Genomic DNA, 16,778 nt, shown 5'->3' with positions numbered 1-16,778 from the left:
TGCCTTTCACATCTATCTATCTATCTATCTATCTATTATATAGTGCCTTTCACATCTATCTATCTATCTATCTATCTATCTATCTATCTATCTATCTATCTATCTATTATATAGTGCTTTTCACATCTATCTATCTATCTATCTATCTATCTATCTATCTATCTATCTATCTATCTATCTATCTATCTATCTATCTATCTATCTATCTATCTATCTATCTATTATATAGTACCTTTCACATCTATCTTTGATTTGTATAGTGTTCAGCCAGACACCATCAGGATTCTTGGTCAGCTCCCTTATCATGGCCCTTCTCCCATGATTGCTCAATTTGACAAGTTCTAGAAATAATTCTTATTGTTATTGTTGTTACTGTTAGATTGTTGTCCTTGTTGTAGCCTAAAAGTACAAAGTTTCTCTTTAATTACTATGTCTGTGTCCCCTTCATGCCTCTCATGAGGCTTATAATAAGACCAAAAAGAGACAGTAGGAGAGTGTTGGGAACCCCGCAGGCAAACCCTATATACTTGAGTTGTTGTCAAAATGAATTGCGTGTAAATGCAAAATCGAGTCATTTCAGACCAGTGTCCTAATCAGACTGTCCAAGATGGCACTTCTTTCAGTTATATGGCTGCCGGGCAGAAAGAGGTGGGTCCAAGTGGGCGGGCACAGGAAGTGACATCATTGGCAGAAAGCGGTCAGTCTCCTGGTCTGTAGAGAGAGGAGAAGAGTAAGCGTTATCACACAGCGCCACTCTCTAGATTGGTGGAGAATTCCCATCACCTGAACCCTTAAACTGCCTCCATGCACACACTTGTGACAGGCTACTGTTATAGCTGACATATCCAAGTATTTCCATCGCTTCAGACAGTCTGTGGTCACCTGAAGACTGTATCCTTCTCAGTTCCAGACCCTTCAATATTTTCCTTTATAAAATGTCCAAAAACAAATCTTGCATACCCCCTCAAAACAGAGGGTCTTGCAAAACAATACAAAAGGCAGCCATAAAAGAGCAGCAGCCAAAAATTGTAGTTTTAAAAAGTGTGTTTCCCTGTCACTGTGTACATGCTGTATATATAGCAGGCGAAACTCTGTGCAGTTATGGTGGTCCTTCCAAAGCTTATCCAAATCAGACTCTATTTGATATTTCTTGTTACCCAATAAGGATTATACAGTAGCTATTCTGCTAACATCACACACATTGCAAGGTGTTATGTAAATATGTGCAAACACTAGTAGGATGTTCTATTCATCAATTGCAACATTCACAGATTTTTGTCATTAGCCTGTTTCAGTTCCCCCGTGTCTATTCTTTGCTCTTCTGCTCTTACACACATTTCATTGTCTTGCTCATGTCAATGTCTTCAGATTCTGTATAATCAGTGTCAGTTTTTAGAAAAGAAAATCAGCAGCAACAGGTATTTTGGACATCATCACATGCATTCATTAACCATCTATACCCACCCAGAAAAGGCGGGTGGTCCCGCCGCACCCAGGCTCGAGATGCACCTGAGAGGTTCTCTTTCAATTTCCACAGAAAAGAAGGCTTTTCCCATCAGTGTTCAAAGAAGACTCGCTGGACACTTTCACAAAGGTGGGAATGCGAGGATTAGGCTGACTGTAATCTCTAGATGGGTGCGTTTCTGTCTTGGATGGAGGATTTCGAGTAGAATGCCTGTTCCCCATTTCAGAAAGGAGAACAGCTGAAACTGTTGCTCTATGTGTTAACCTGTTATGCTCCAAACTCAAACCCTGACATCTATGATGCAAAAAAATTTAATAAATAAAAATTAATAAAACCCACATGTGAATTAAAAGCACATTTCCCAAACATTTGTAGTTCATGGATTTTAGTTTAAAGGCTGGGGCAACCTAAACTCTGGAAGCTTAAAAAAAGGCAGCTGAGCCTTGACTGTTTCCCTCACCGCTGTCCTGTTTATTTAAGATTCCATTTACTGAAGTACAAGTGCCAGAAATGAAAAAGAGACTGCAGGGGAAAGTATCTGCTTTTACGAAGATAAAATTGAAACATCTCGGGGTCCAAGAATCCCAAATCATCCTACCTCAGGGGAAGGAATGCAAGGAGTTTGCTGTTTTTATTGTAAAACAGAAGTGCCCATTTGCTGTCTCTCAAATCCATGTGTTCTCAAGAAGAAACGGTGTAGCTTTTCAATAAAACAGGAATAAAGGAGATTTGTGGAATAGAAACTAATATAATATCATATAATATAAGGTCAGCACAGCGCAGTGTCCTGGCATCGAATCCCAGGTCCAGCCTGCCTCATCCAGGGAGCTGGTGACGGGAGAAGGTGGACAAGGCCTGCCATGGAGCCTGCAGAGTCATCTGGGCAATGGGCACCGGCTGGGGTGCCCCAGGAGGACAGGGGCCCATGTTTCTTATGCCCATGTATGTTTCTACTTTACTATCAAAACAGGTCCTCAGTGCGTTACTTTGCCCGGGGGCCTATGATGCTCTTAAGACGGCTCTACATGAAGGATTGGAAGGAGAGAAAAGGGAAGGTTCAGAGCGTATTGTTTTATATTGTGCTGTGCTGAACTGACTGAAAATGCCTGGTAAAGGTATTTGTGAAAATAAAAAAAATCATTTGAACTCGGGTCTTCACTAGTAGGTTTCGGGGCCTCAGGGATTCCCTCCCAGGCCACAGTTGCTTCCCTTAATATACAATATATACTTGCATTTAAGTTGTCCCGCAGATAAGTTGGGGCTTGATTTTACCGTATAGTTTCCCGTATTTTATAATGTAGGTCGTATAAGTCGAATGCGGAAAACGTCAAGAGATTATGATATGCTAACGCCCACCTGAGTACGGAAGCATATTAGGGCCATGGAGAAGAAAAAAAAATACGGGCACATTGAAGAAAAAAAAAGAGCATTTCGAGAATAAAGTTGACATGTTAACTTTATTCTCGACATTTCTACTTTATGCTCAACGTTTACGTTGTGATTAAAGTCGATATGTTGACTTTATTCTCGTAGTTTATTTTGTTATTAAAGTAAAACGTCGTAAACGTCATTGTAAAATCAATGTTTAATTTACTAGATTTTCTCAAACCCCATCATAAGTAATGTAGCAAAATTAAATGCTTTGTGTTAAGTGTTCCCTGACCCATGTTACTTGGTACATGCTTCTTCCTCTCTTCGACTTTATTCTCGACATATACTTAATTTTTCTTTAATGTGTCCGTATTTTTTTTTCTTCTCCGTGGCACTAATATGCTTCCATACCTGAGAGAGTAACCATGGAGCACGTTGCCTTTTTTTTCTACGTTTTGTGCCCACGTGACCACACAGTAAAACCCAAACTATTCCGAAGTGACATTTGCACTGTTTTGTGTTTTTTGTATCTCACTACCTCATACACTTTTATTGTAAGAGCATCCCTTATCTACAATGGAGCATTCGATCAGAAGAAAATATGAAGCTGGTTTTAAATTAAACGTCATTGAAGTGGTGAAAGAAATTGGTAACTGCGAAGCTGCAACAAAATTCGATGTGTCTGAGAAACTGATACAAGATTGGAGGAGGCAAGAAGATGTAAAAAAAAAAAACGTTAAGTGTCGTATTTTTGAACGGGTGTATAAGTCAGGGTCTGATTTTATGATCGATTGTTCGGGTTTCAAGACCCGACTTATGTATATGTGAGTATATACAGTAATTTAAATTCATTTTTGCCATCTCTCAAATCCATGTGTTCACAAGGAGAAACGGTGTAGCTTTTAAATAAAATAGGAATAAAGGAGATTTGTGGAATGTAAAATATTATAATACTAGCCGTAGCATACAGCGGTGTAAGAATAGGAATGGAAAACGGTGAGAAAGGAATTCAGTATAACAAAGGCTTAGGAAACCACCGTCGCAGTATAACGAAAATAGGAAGGAGCGAAACCAATGCCAATGGTCGAGAGAGTACCTTCCTATAGCAGGCTACGGAAAACATAGACATATATAGATAGACGCCCCATTCACTGTGTTGACCAGTCGACACGATAAGTCAGCGCGTCCGCCCTATTGCGAGTGGTAAAAGTGCCATTTAAACTAATACAGGTAGACGTGGAAACCGGGTTTTCTGATGAAAATCAATAACATTTTAAATAGTATCGTTTACATACAACAGATTTTGGTGAATCGTTTACATGCAATTATTTATATCCACTTATACACTAAATGCGTGTGTATCCCATGGTCTTAGAGTTGGTGGGTGGGGCTCTCTGTCTTACGTGCGGTGTAAAGGCAATGTGGCTCAGAGGTGCATGTGGACTTTTGCACAGACGAAAGTGACTGAGGCTGTGTTTGGTGAGTTGTTGCGTGCCTCGAGAATGACTCTGGACTCGTGAGGATGGTTACAGTTGGCGTGCGTGGCTCTGTCGTGCGTATCCCATGACGCGGTACAAGGGTTAGAGTTGGCGGGCGGGGCTCTGTCGAGCCTTTCCCATGGTCTTAGAGTTGGTGGGTGGGGCTCTGTCTTGCTTGCGCTCACTGTCTTGCGTGCCCTCAGTGTCTTACTTGCGCTCAGTGTCTTGCGTGCCCTTAGTGAATTATATATGTAGATAAGGTCATTGCAGAACAGCACAATGTGTGCCTGCGCGATTCCTGTGTGCCTGCAGGCTCTAGCCACTTAAAATATTTTGGTGCCCCCATATATATCTAATTCAAAATATAAAAAATAATGATAATATTTTATTTTGTGAAAATGATCATATGTCTGGCAATGCTGTGCAGCACTCAGTGGACGACTGAACGGGATACCCAACATGACCAAGACAAGAATGATCACGTCAGCCTTGGTGGATCACATGGCACTTAACAGATTCTAATTTTATTGTTAAAGTAGGTTCACAGTTGTGAGTACTTGAAGCAAAGAGTTTATCCTCATATTATTATTGTAATATTTAGGTGTATTATTTGTCTTATGATTATTATTATTATTATTATTATTATTAATAAAGTGTGCTTGAGTGTAGCAATCATAACCTGCATGACCTTTTCCATATGTATAGCAAACCAACTTTTGCCCACACCTGTATATGTAATATGGGATCCCCTTTGTTGTGGAACCTGATTCAGCTGCACCATGTGGTCCATAGTAAATCTGGCAATGGCAATGGCATATTTCTAGTGCCCACCTACCCTTGGTGTGCTAAGCATGTGCTTTTTTGTTTAATGGTTGACCCAACTACAGTATGCCATACAGTCCTCACCTTGAGGAGTCTCAATGTGTATTTTCCTCCAGGTATTCCAGTTTTATTCCTGCATTTCCAAACACCTTCTCTCTTGAAATCCTTCCTTTAAAAACTCTTCCTGGCCATAAATCCAAGCCGATCACTTTAGGCTAGCTAAAACAGTCTTTAATGATTTATAATATTACTTCATTTACACTGTAAATTTTATTCTTTGCCTAAGCCTTTCAATTTTGTCTTTGTGCAGTGCCCCTAGGATATTTGAATGGTGTTTATAAATGATAATTCATCCATCTTCTGTACCTGCTTATCTAATTCAGGGTTTAGAGGGAGTTGGATCTTAACTTGTCATTGCCGGTTGTTAAGGCAGGGCCGAGCTCTGAACTGAGTGCCATTCAGTTGCAGGGCACACTTGTGGATTTGAGATGTAAGAGGAACATCTACTGGTATGTTTGGAAAATGTGGCTACTTCATGCATACAGGATTTGAACCCAGCCTCCTGCAATGCCAAGTGCTATGCCATTGTGCCACCAGTAATTATATCAGTAACAACAGGGGTGGCAAGCTTGTCAAAAGTAGAAATTTCCAGATGGATGACATGACAAGTGTTTCAGAGCATGGACTAGGGAGACACCTTTAAATACTTGTGCTTGGACAAGGGCATTCAGCACACTGAGATGAATGAGAAGGTAGCAAAGCAATGCTAATGACGAATGTGTCTGAACTCAATTCAAAGAACAGGAACTCAACCATCAACATCCTGGTGATTCCAGTCCTAATATGTACCTGATGATCAACAACTAAAAGAGATATGAGCTTGAGAGAATGGGCACAAAGACCAGGAAGCTCTTGACCATGTATGGACTTAACCATCCACAAAAAAAAAAAAGTTGAGTGATTCTATATCAAGAGATGGAATGGTGGCGGTGGACTCATCATTTTTGTTACCTGCATACAACAGTGCCACCACAGGCTTGGGCAACCACAAAGATAAGTTCACCAAGCTCATGGAGTTCTACCAATGATTCCATCCATCCATTATCCAACCTGCTATATCCTAACTGCAGGGTCACAGGGGTCTGCTGGAGCCAATCCCAGCCAACACAGGGTGCAAGGCAGGGTGCCAGCCCACTGCAGGGCACACACACCAAGCACACATTAGGGACAATTTAGAATCGCCAATGCACCTAACCTGCATATCTTTGGACTGTGGGAGGAAACCCATGCAGACACGGGGAGAACATGCAAACTCCACACAGGGATTACCCGAGAAGCAAACCCGGGTCTCATAATTGCGCTACCACTGCTACCACTGCGCCACCGTGCCACCTACCAGTGATTCACCAATCAAAAAACAGTAGTCGCTAGAACCCACCCTCTCAACTTTAAAGAGAAAAAGTGACAGGTTTTATTTCAGGGTTAACTTATTGCTGTGTGCATTGTTGCGGAAATAAATAAGACAAGAAATGATTAAATAAATACTGTCAAAATGATACGCCTTGACACGTTAAAAAGGTTTGGGGCAGCCACCTGTATGCTTGAACAAAGACTGCAACAAGTGAAAATTGAAGGTCCGGTATTGTAAAGTTTGAGTCCACAACAGAACTGATTCACAGAAGGATATTGGCTGGGTTTTAAGGCAAGGCTAGGGGAAGTGATGTCGTCAGGCCCGGAACCATAAGTGACGTCATCTGACACAGAAACGGACGTGATGTCATCGGGCACAGAAACGGACGTGATGCCAGAGGTTCCAGACAGAATGGTTCCAGTTTGGTCTGCAGGGATAAAAGTGAAAGGGTTACTGCACCCCACCACCCCCTGGCCTGGCGTGGAATTACCTTCTTTTGGTCCTGCTAGCCTCCCATGCACCTGTCTAACTAACTAACTAACTAACTAAAATATATTTCATGACACATTTAATTATTTATACTCACATTTCAAGATGTTATTATTTAATTGTTGTTACTTTCATAGCACTTTTATTAATTTGAGAACTTATTTATTTCATGATGTCTGAAATATTCTTCCATACACATGGACTTGTGAGAATAAAATGAATGCAGCAAAATCCTGAAGGAGAACCCGATGCAGTCTGCAAGAAACCTACACCTTGGGAGAAGATTTGTTCTCCAGCAAGACAAGGACCACAAGCATAGAGCCAAAGCTGCACAGGAATGGCTTCAAAACAACAATGTGAATGTACGAGTCAGAGTCCAGATCTCAATCCAACTGAGAATTTGTAGTTAGACTTGAAGAAAACTGTTCACTCCATGACACCTGACGGAGATTGAGTAGTCTGACAAAGAAGAATTGGGGAGAAATGGCAGCGGTGAAAAGCTGATAGAGAGAGAAACTTGGGGACACAGACTCAAGGCTTTCATGGCTGACAAAGATGTTATCTACTAAATACTGAGCTGAATATTTTTGCAGTAGGTTATTTTATGATTAATTTAGATCATGTTTCACAATTCTGTTTTTACTTTGTGAGCATTGAGTCTTTTTCTGTTGATCAGTGTCTAAAAAAGTCAAATTAAACCACTGAAATTCATAGAGGTGCAAACTTTCTATAGGCACTCTACATAGCCAGTTTGAGAGATGGCCGGCAGTTTATCCCGGCCAAGACCCCCACGCCACTAGATGGAGTCCTCCCTGCAACATGGAGGTGTTCCGAATTCCCACAGGGTATCATGGACAATGGAGTTCGGCTTCACAGCCCTGCTGGATAGCATGGGGGCCGCCAGGGAACACTGCAGGGAGGCACGAGTGTTTCTATTATATCTCGGAAGTACTCCCTAGTCACGGGGATGGAAAAAACAAAGTACTTCCGGGCTGAAGAAAAGGAGAAGATTTCATCTGACCCAGAAGTGCTATGGATTCACATGGACTGAAGGACAGAAGCACTTCCGGGTCACAAACTATATAAATGACTATGGGAAACCCAGCAGACTGAGTCGGAGTTGGGAGGGAGTGTGACAGAGCTGCTAGGTAGAGAGGACTGATTTTTGTTATTATTGTGATTATTGATTAATTATTTGTGTAGTGTGAAGATGGAGGTGCTTTGTGCACATAATTCAAGAAATGAAATTCATTTCAGATATTTTACCTGGTGTCTGAACTTGTTCTCTGCGGGTTTGGAGGAGCGACAGCACCCTCTATTGTCATACCAGATATTATTGACAAGTGAAACATGCAGACCTGCTATCCTAAAATGAAATGGAAATAATTTACTTGTGCTTGTGAATTCTGAACACATACTGCATGTGCTATGTCCTGGGAGATTATCAATCGATTGGCTTGACCGTGGCACCTTGAATTACAATAAACTTTTCTGCCCACCAGTAAAGGGTTCACCAGCTTACCGCTACCTAACATATATTGAATTTCCAGAACATATCAGGTCATAAGCTTTCAATCAACACCAGGATCAAGGTTCTAGCTTCATTAGTTTGTGAGTAATTGCACGACCGACTGACCGACAGACAGACAGACATTAGCATTTCTCACTCATGTGCCAGCCTCAGGGCATACTTTACCTCCGCTTAGCTAGCGAACGAGAGAACTACTTAACGTATTTAGATTGGGCTTTATTCTATAATTTGCTTGAACATTCCAGTTGATTTTGTGACTTCTGTCATCGTGCTAAGAATCATAGTTCGCTTGCGGGAGCGATATACTGTATTCACACTAATCCGAGACAGAGGTTGGTGGCAGAAGGGAGGGGGACATGTGACATCAGGAATGGGGAGCCGGGCAGGGTCCGCTCACTGTCCTGTTTCACTACTTTGCGGGCAGAGCTGCGGGGGATGGCTAGTTGAGGATAAAGAAGTAATAAATCAATACTCCATTCAATGTATAGAAAATAGGATTTATTATATGAGACCACAGTCTTAACAATGGGTTTGAAAATGGATGGATGAATAAACTTCCACTTTCTGGAGAGATTTAACATGGTTAAGTATTTCATCCCTTCATTCTCCAAACCCACTTATACATTTAAAAAAACTTGCGGGTTTGGTGGATTGACAATGCTACATTGGCCATAATGTGTGTCAATAGCATTCACCCTGTGATGGACTGGCAACCTATCCAGTTCCCACCATGATCCTAATGCTTGCTTCCCCTGAGACTGCCCTATATAAGCTAAGTTTAGAAGATGGGTAGATTGTGCATGAAGTGTTAGCCATGAGTCAGGAACCAATTCTAGATGAAGTGCTAGCACACTGAATTACACATACCCACACAAACTCACAGGAGGCCAATGCAAAGGGGATAATTAGCCAGTTGGATGGATGGATGGATGAATTACAGGGTGTTGTACCTTTCCATGACGTGTTTTAGCCAAAAGACAGGAGCCAATTCCACATGAAATGCTAGCACATTGAATTACACATATCCCCCTAAAATCACTAGGATGCTAAACCAGAGGGGTCATTCAGCCAGAAGGATGGATGGATGGATGAATTGTAGGATGTTATACCTTGTCCGTGACATGTTAGCCAAGAGGCAGAAACCAATTCTGGATGAAATGCTAACATGCTGAACTGCTTATATGCACACAAACTCATAGGAGGCCCATTTTGAGTGGACGCATTTCTTGGGAGTACCTGTGGGAAACTCCCACAAAAAAAAAAAAACGTTAAAACTTCATACGGACAGTGATTGGTGAAATAAATGCAGGTCGTTGGGGTTGTGGGACAGCTTCGCCAGTCAGTGTGCCACCAGATTAGATGTTTCAAGCTTTAAATTCCATTACAGATTTTGGCTCAGAAACCCGCCTGTCAGGCTGTTTACCACAGATTGTGAAATAGCGATATTGACTCTATGTCTTTCACCTAAAGCCTATTATTAAAATCTCTAAATCCTTATTTCTTAAACCCAGGTCTTTGTGCTGCCCACCCTTTAAAAACAGAAAACAGGATCTGTGGATAGCAGCTGTGGTGTCAGATCCCCTTTATATTTTGCTGCCTCCATCCTCAAACAGACATACTGCTATTCTGTGTCTTAGTGTTAGATCGCATTTTTAAGTCAAATAGAATTGTAGCTTTCATATACGTCCACTAAACTGTCTACTGATTCGATCAGGTAATGTAAGCCTTGTATCTTCTTGTTCAACCATTATAAATGTACACCTGGTTATGGTAGCCAGAATGCTACAGTATTTGAGCAAGGGCTGTTATCATGTCCAGTAAACTGGAGCCACCATGACCTGAGGGTACAAAACAGACTAGGGGTCCTGCTAGAAAGACAGAAAAAAAGCAAACGGATCAGAGACGCGGTGGATGGGGCTGCACGAAAAAATAAAAATTAAAAAACATTTGCAGAAGTGAAGCTGAAAAACTGAGCTGCCTGCCTACGAAGAAGGCTTCACTAAAACACGGGTGGGGCCGCTTTAAAGAGATATTTATTGATTCAAGATGTCAAAATTCTGACAGCTCTTTTCCTTAACCACAGACAAATATTATTTTAACACCGCTAACTCGTTTTCAACAACTCTAGGCTTTTCTGGCAAAACTTTCTCTGCTCCAGCCTTCTTCTTCCCCCAGGCAATAGATAACAATGGGACACTCCCTTTTCCATCGCCTCCAGACAAAAGTTTGGGAGCTACCACAAACCACTAAAAAGGGGGCCATTAAAAAAAAAAGAAAAAAGAAAGAGAAAAAAAAACCTCTTGGCTGAATTCTTATGGATTTTATGGGGTAGGTGGTGAAAGTGAGAAAAAAAATGATATTTAACTATTTAATTACTGTCTTGTTTGATAATTTGGAGCTGCTCTATGAACCAGCCTGAAGCAACCCTCAGTATATGTACGTGGAGGGGGGGGATTATTAAGTTAACTTTGTACTTACCAGATTCTGTATATTAACAGTAAAATATATTTCGGCATCCAAAGTAAATGAAGTCGTTATATTTGTGATGGAAGGGTTCCTGGCCTGTTCCCAGTAAAGCTCACTGAAGCTTTATCTTTAGGCCTATTTGGACAGCCAAACAAAACCAATTCAGTGAGTTTTCTGCTGAGGATTTCATACATTTAAGTTAGATTTTTTCGGATGGCATATTTAGAATGGAAAGTTGTTTTCACAAAGATTAGCAATGAACAACGAACATGTTTGAGATCAGCCGAGACACACATCCAGCTTTCATGCTGAAAGGTTACTATGCAAATTGTAAAAATAAGTCCAGGTAGAACATCGAAAGGAGACAAAGGCCAAGCAGTGTGACCAGTAGGGGACGTTGTAGCACCCCGAATCCCAAACACAAACACACTACACAAGTCTGGGGTACAAATAAAACAGGTTTATTAACAAAGTACCTTACAATAAGGTTCTTATACATTGATTCTTTACCAATATTCTCTTCTCCTCTCTCTCTCTCCCTCGTTCCTCCATTCCTCCCAGGTGAGTGTTGTCCAGCTCCTCACCTCGAGTAGCTTCATTTATCTTTGACCCAGGAGCACTTCCCGTGCCAGGGCATGGCCTGGTGGAAGCACTTCCGGGTCAAGAGGAATTCCCACGAAAGTAGGAATCACAGTCCCTCATGCATTTACAATACAACTTATTTTTGTATAGCCCAAAATCACACAAGGAGTGCCGTAATGGGCTTTAACAGGCCTTCCCTCTTAACAGCCCCCCAGCCTTGACTCTCTAAGAAGGCATGGAAAAACTCAAAAAAAAAACCCTAGTAGGAAAAAAATCTAGAATAAACCCTTGGAAAGGCAGTTCCATAAAAGTCCCATTTCCAGGTAGGTTGGGCATGTAGTGGGTATCAGAAAGAAGGGGGTCTATACACAAAACAAAACACAAGTAATCCTCAATACAGTATAATAGCAAAATAAAAATATTACAAGTACAGAGCAGAATTTATCAGTACTGTATTTAGAAGGTCGTAAACAGGTTTTCTATGCTCTAACTGAGAAAATATTCGATTTATAAATAAAGAATCCTACTTCGCGGAAATTCATTTATCGCGGCAGAGTCTGGAACGGATTAACCGCGATAAACGAGGGTTGACTGTAGATGATATCACATAAATATGATTTGGATTTGTTTAGAGTTCTGGAGACCACAGCCATCAAGCTGCCTCCCCCAATCAGCCATTCCACAGCTGAGACATCCAATCCAATGAAAGGACCCCTAAACCTGATGATTCCTACGATTCTCCATCCTTAGGGCTTACCTTAGGCAGGCAAAACAACTTGGCAGGTGGTTAGTGGCACCAAGTGTCACATTTAAATACCGAGAAGAGAAACAGAACAGGTGCGAGTTAGTAACAAATTATAACTATCACATTACTTATGTTTTAGTGCTAATGAATAAGAACAGCACAGTTAATCAGCAGCTCTAGTCAGGGTGTACTAAACTGAAGTAGTTAGTCTACAGCTGGGATTTGAGAGCTGAGACCGAAGGGACACCTCTTATAGTAGCAGGCAGACCACTCCACAGTTTAGGCGCCCTGTAGCTAAAAGCTCGACCTCCCACTGTTATTTTATTAATCCTTAGAATTATAAACCGACCGGCATCTTGAGATTTCAATATGCGCTCAGGTTTGTAAGTCATGATAAGTTCAGACAAGTGAGCCACACCTCATCCATTTAAGGCTTTATATGCTAAAAGGAGGATTTTAAAATCTGCCCTAAACTTAACTGGGAGCCAGTTTAATGATTTAAGAACTGGAGTTATGTGTTCGTATTTTCTTGCTCTTGTAATAATTCTTGCAGCAGCATTTTGGATTAACTGGAGTCTGTATAAAGAACAATTTGAACATCCAGTGAATACCGTATTGCAGTAGTCAATCCTACTAGAAATAAATGCATGAATTCATTTCTCAGGGTGCCTCATGGCACCCTCAACCTCAGGTGGCACCTCTGGAACCCAACAAGGAGGCTCCACAGGACTACAGGCCCCAGAATACCTTGAGGGTGTCCATACAGTAACGTCACCCAGGGATGCTGCCATCTAATGTACTGGGAGAGCATGTAGTCATGATCAGTTGTCTCCCCTGGTCCCTTTATCACCACTTGTGACTTTGCCCTTGGATTATGTTTTTGGAAGCTTGTTCACCTTGGTTTTCCTTGCTGGCAACTCTTTCAGAGACAGAGCAGTTCTGTGATAATAAATCTTTTTCTGTATAATGGCTTTGTGCTTGCTCTTTTGACTAGCCAGGTTTTGACAGTGAAATCACCCTCTACATGGTGGGCATTTTTGAGGTGAATTTCGGTCTATTGCCTTTGGGGCATTTTGTACTAATAAAATGCATTTCTTCATGTGTTTGTTATGCATTATCTGTTTGAATAACAAATGCCATGCTTATGTCTCAGTTATATGACATTTGCTATGGGAATCATGAAAGCAGAGCTAATGTTTGTGATGTACCATTTGTTGGAAAGGCAAATACAATGCATTTTATTTTTACAAATGTTTGTGATGCACCATCTGTTGGAATGACAGAGATGGACACACAGATACACAGGTACTTGTCCTTTTATTAAGGTGGATTATGATATGGAAATCTAAGAACCTTCTAAAAATGTGCCATATTTACATTATATTTACACCAAGTAGTGTACTGTATATACAACACATATAACTGAAGCATGGGTTCTTTAATTTGCAGTTGCAGTATTAGAATTAGAATAGTAATCTTAATATTACTAGATTTGTAAGTATGCATTGCAGTCATCAGTATCAGTAAGTCATTGTTACTGCTAGTTGATCTCATTTTTTAATTACCTGACCCTTTTTTCCTTTCTCTTATTTTGCATTCTGATACGTTCACAGTATGATATTAACATTTATTAGAATTTAAGATTGTTTATCATTACTTCAAATGCTTATATCTGCCCTGACATTTTCTTTTTAATTTGCTTTCTTTTTTTGTGGAGTTACTGTCTTAATTGTATTCCCATACCGATCATTAATGATCAGTGGGGCTGAGAAAGGAATAAATGGCAATGAATGGTAATGGGCAGCAGCTAATCCAGTGTTATCCAGTTTTGTACTTATTAGCAAATAATGACTTACAGAGCATTCAAAAATAACACATTTTTAGCAGCAAGCTTAAACAAATGAATCCCAGTCAATCACAACCAAATGCTTCCTTCATGTAATAATCATTGACCCTACCCCATAGGTGACTCAGTGGTAGTGCTATAGCCTTGCATCAAGTAGATCACAGGTTCATGTCCTGGGTCCTCCCTGTGTGGTATGGCTTTGAGTAGTGAGAAAAAGCACTGTATACATGTAATAATACATTATTATTACAGCTTGGGATCCCAGTTGGCAACCCCCCAGGCAGACATGTGGTCCAGTCCCACCCTCTGGAAATGGCCCTCTATCTGCCAAGGTCAGGTGTTTTATTGGATGTCCCCTTGGCCTGGTCCAGCAGCTCGAGTCCTCAACAATGAGGATCTTATGAGCTGGATCACCCTCGGAGAATCATGGCACATGGCTGTAGTGCTGTAAATGATGCTCCCCCACAATTCAGGTAATGGGCCTCATTCGGGACTCCATGAACAATCGCTCATTCGACACCAGCGGTACCCAAGGATTCTCCATAGAGACACAGCACTGAAGGAGCCCAATCTTCATCTCAGGTCACTGGATAGTGTCCATGTCTCGCAACTATATAGAAAAACATTGAGCACCAGGACTCTAAAGATATGGACCTTCATCCTTTTGCAGAAATATTGGGAGCACCACACACCCTTTTCCAACAACCTCATGACCCCCATGTTCTCCCAGTCTGTCTACCTACTTCATAGGAACAGTCACCAGAGACATGAATGTTGGTGCAAAGGTAAGTAAACCTCTCGACGAGGTCAACATTCATTCTGCAGACAGAAACACTGCTGATGGGGGTACCCCATGAGGACCTCCAGGCCTTTAACAACCTCTTTTTAATAGAAAGTACAGCTTACTTAATTCATAGAGTAGTCTAATTGAAAGAAGAAATTGGTTTGGGTGAAAACCTGTGCTCACAGCGGGGTCCTGGGACAAAACATGACAACCCTTGGTGTAGAGGAATCCATCTATCCATTTTCTTGAATCCCTTCCTCCAAATAAAGTTTGTAAGGGAGCAAAATGTATCCCACTTTTAGGCAGCTGATTCGAGAATGTTACTGCTCAAACAGTGATTTTTGATGTGTCATGAGACTTTAAAGAGATTCTTATTTTTGTTTCATTTAAGAATCAGTGCTGTCGCAGGTGTTTCTCCTAGCATCCCTTAGGACAAACAGCTTTACACTAAGAGGATACATGAGGTATAACTGACGTAATTGAGAATTTGATATGAAAAGCATGGTATAGTTTGTGAAATCTCTTTCTAATGTTGTACTGTAGTACTAGGTTGTTGTACCGTGTTAGCCATTATGAATGTAGAGAAAAGCCAAGCAAAATGACACCTTTTATTGGCTAACTAAAAAGATTACAATATGCAAGCTTTCAAGGCAACTCAGGCCCCTTCTTCAGGCAAGATCCTGAAGAAGGGGCCTGAGTTGCCTCGAAAGCTTGCATATTGTAATCTTTTAGTTAGCCAATAAAAGGTGTCATTTTGCTTGGCTTTTCTCTAATGTTGTACTCTCATTCAAGACTTCATATTCTTTACTTATTATTGGACTGATACCTTCATCCAAGGGGATTTACAGCATCTAAGATATAATTGGCTACATTTCTTTTCTTTTTCCAAGTAGAACATAGACAGATCAAGTGAATCACTCAAAATTACATGGTGTCAGAAGTGGGATTTAAGCACATAACCTCAGGACGTGAACGTCTTAATCACTATGTCATAATTCCTGCCTTATTTTTCAGAACCACTATGATCTAACTGGAGCACAGCAAGATAAATTAGACCAGTATTTCTCAACCTGCGGGGACACGAGATATCTACAAGGGGGGAGTGAAAAAAATGGAAATCAAAGTAGAAGCTATTTATTGAAACAAACTTGTTAATTGCAACTGTTTATTGTAGAAAAATCACAAAGAATGTGTTGACTATCGGCTCTGTGCTTTTAGTGTAAATTACCACAAAATCATTCCACACGTAGGGGACATAATGATGTAGAATACAAGAAGTGTGGAGAAACTGTGAGGAAATAATGGAAGGCAAACACTGATCTCTAAAACCTTTAAAACTATTGCACCCTTAGTATACGGAGCAAGGTACGCAACTAAGTATATGTTGTTTCTTTTATTCATTTATTCTGTTTCATTGTAAAATTAAAAAAATGCATATTTATATTTTTTGCTTATAGTTTTCACAGTGTTCATGATGGTATAACAACAATAATAAAGAATGTAAAGTTTGAGACGTGAATAAAGATAAACGCACCAGTCTGCGACTTTCTGAGTGTCGATTCAATTAAATCAAGTGCTGCTACAATTAGTAGCGTCACTTGTCATTTCAAGACTCATCTAGACAGGGGTATAGGCCTGTCCGCCCGTAAGCAAACATCATAATTCAAGTTACAACTCATCCCTCTCTCTTACTGTTATACAGTACGTAACTTTTGTAATCGCTAATATGTCAATTGTTGTTTTTAGAAATAAGAAGTGATAGTATTCTTATGACTATTTATAATATTT

This window comes from Polypterus senegalus, chromosome 10 (genome assembly GCF_016835505.1).
Source record: "Polypterus senegalus isolate Bchr_013 chromosome 10, ASM1683550v1, whole genome shotgun sequence".
Taxonomy (NCBI): domain Eukaryota; kingdom Metazoa; phylum Chordata; class Cladistia; order Polypteriformes; family Polypteridae; genus Polypterus; species Polypterus senegalus.
This window is presented reverse-complemented; position numbering follows the sequence as displayed.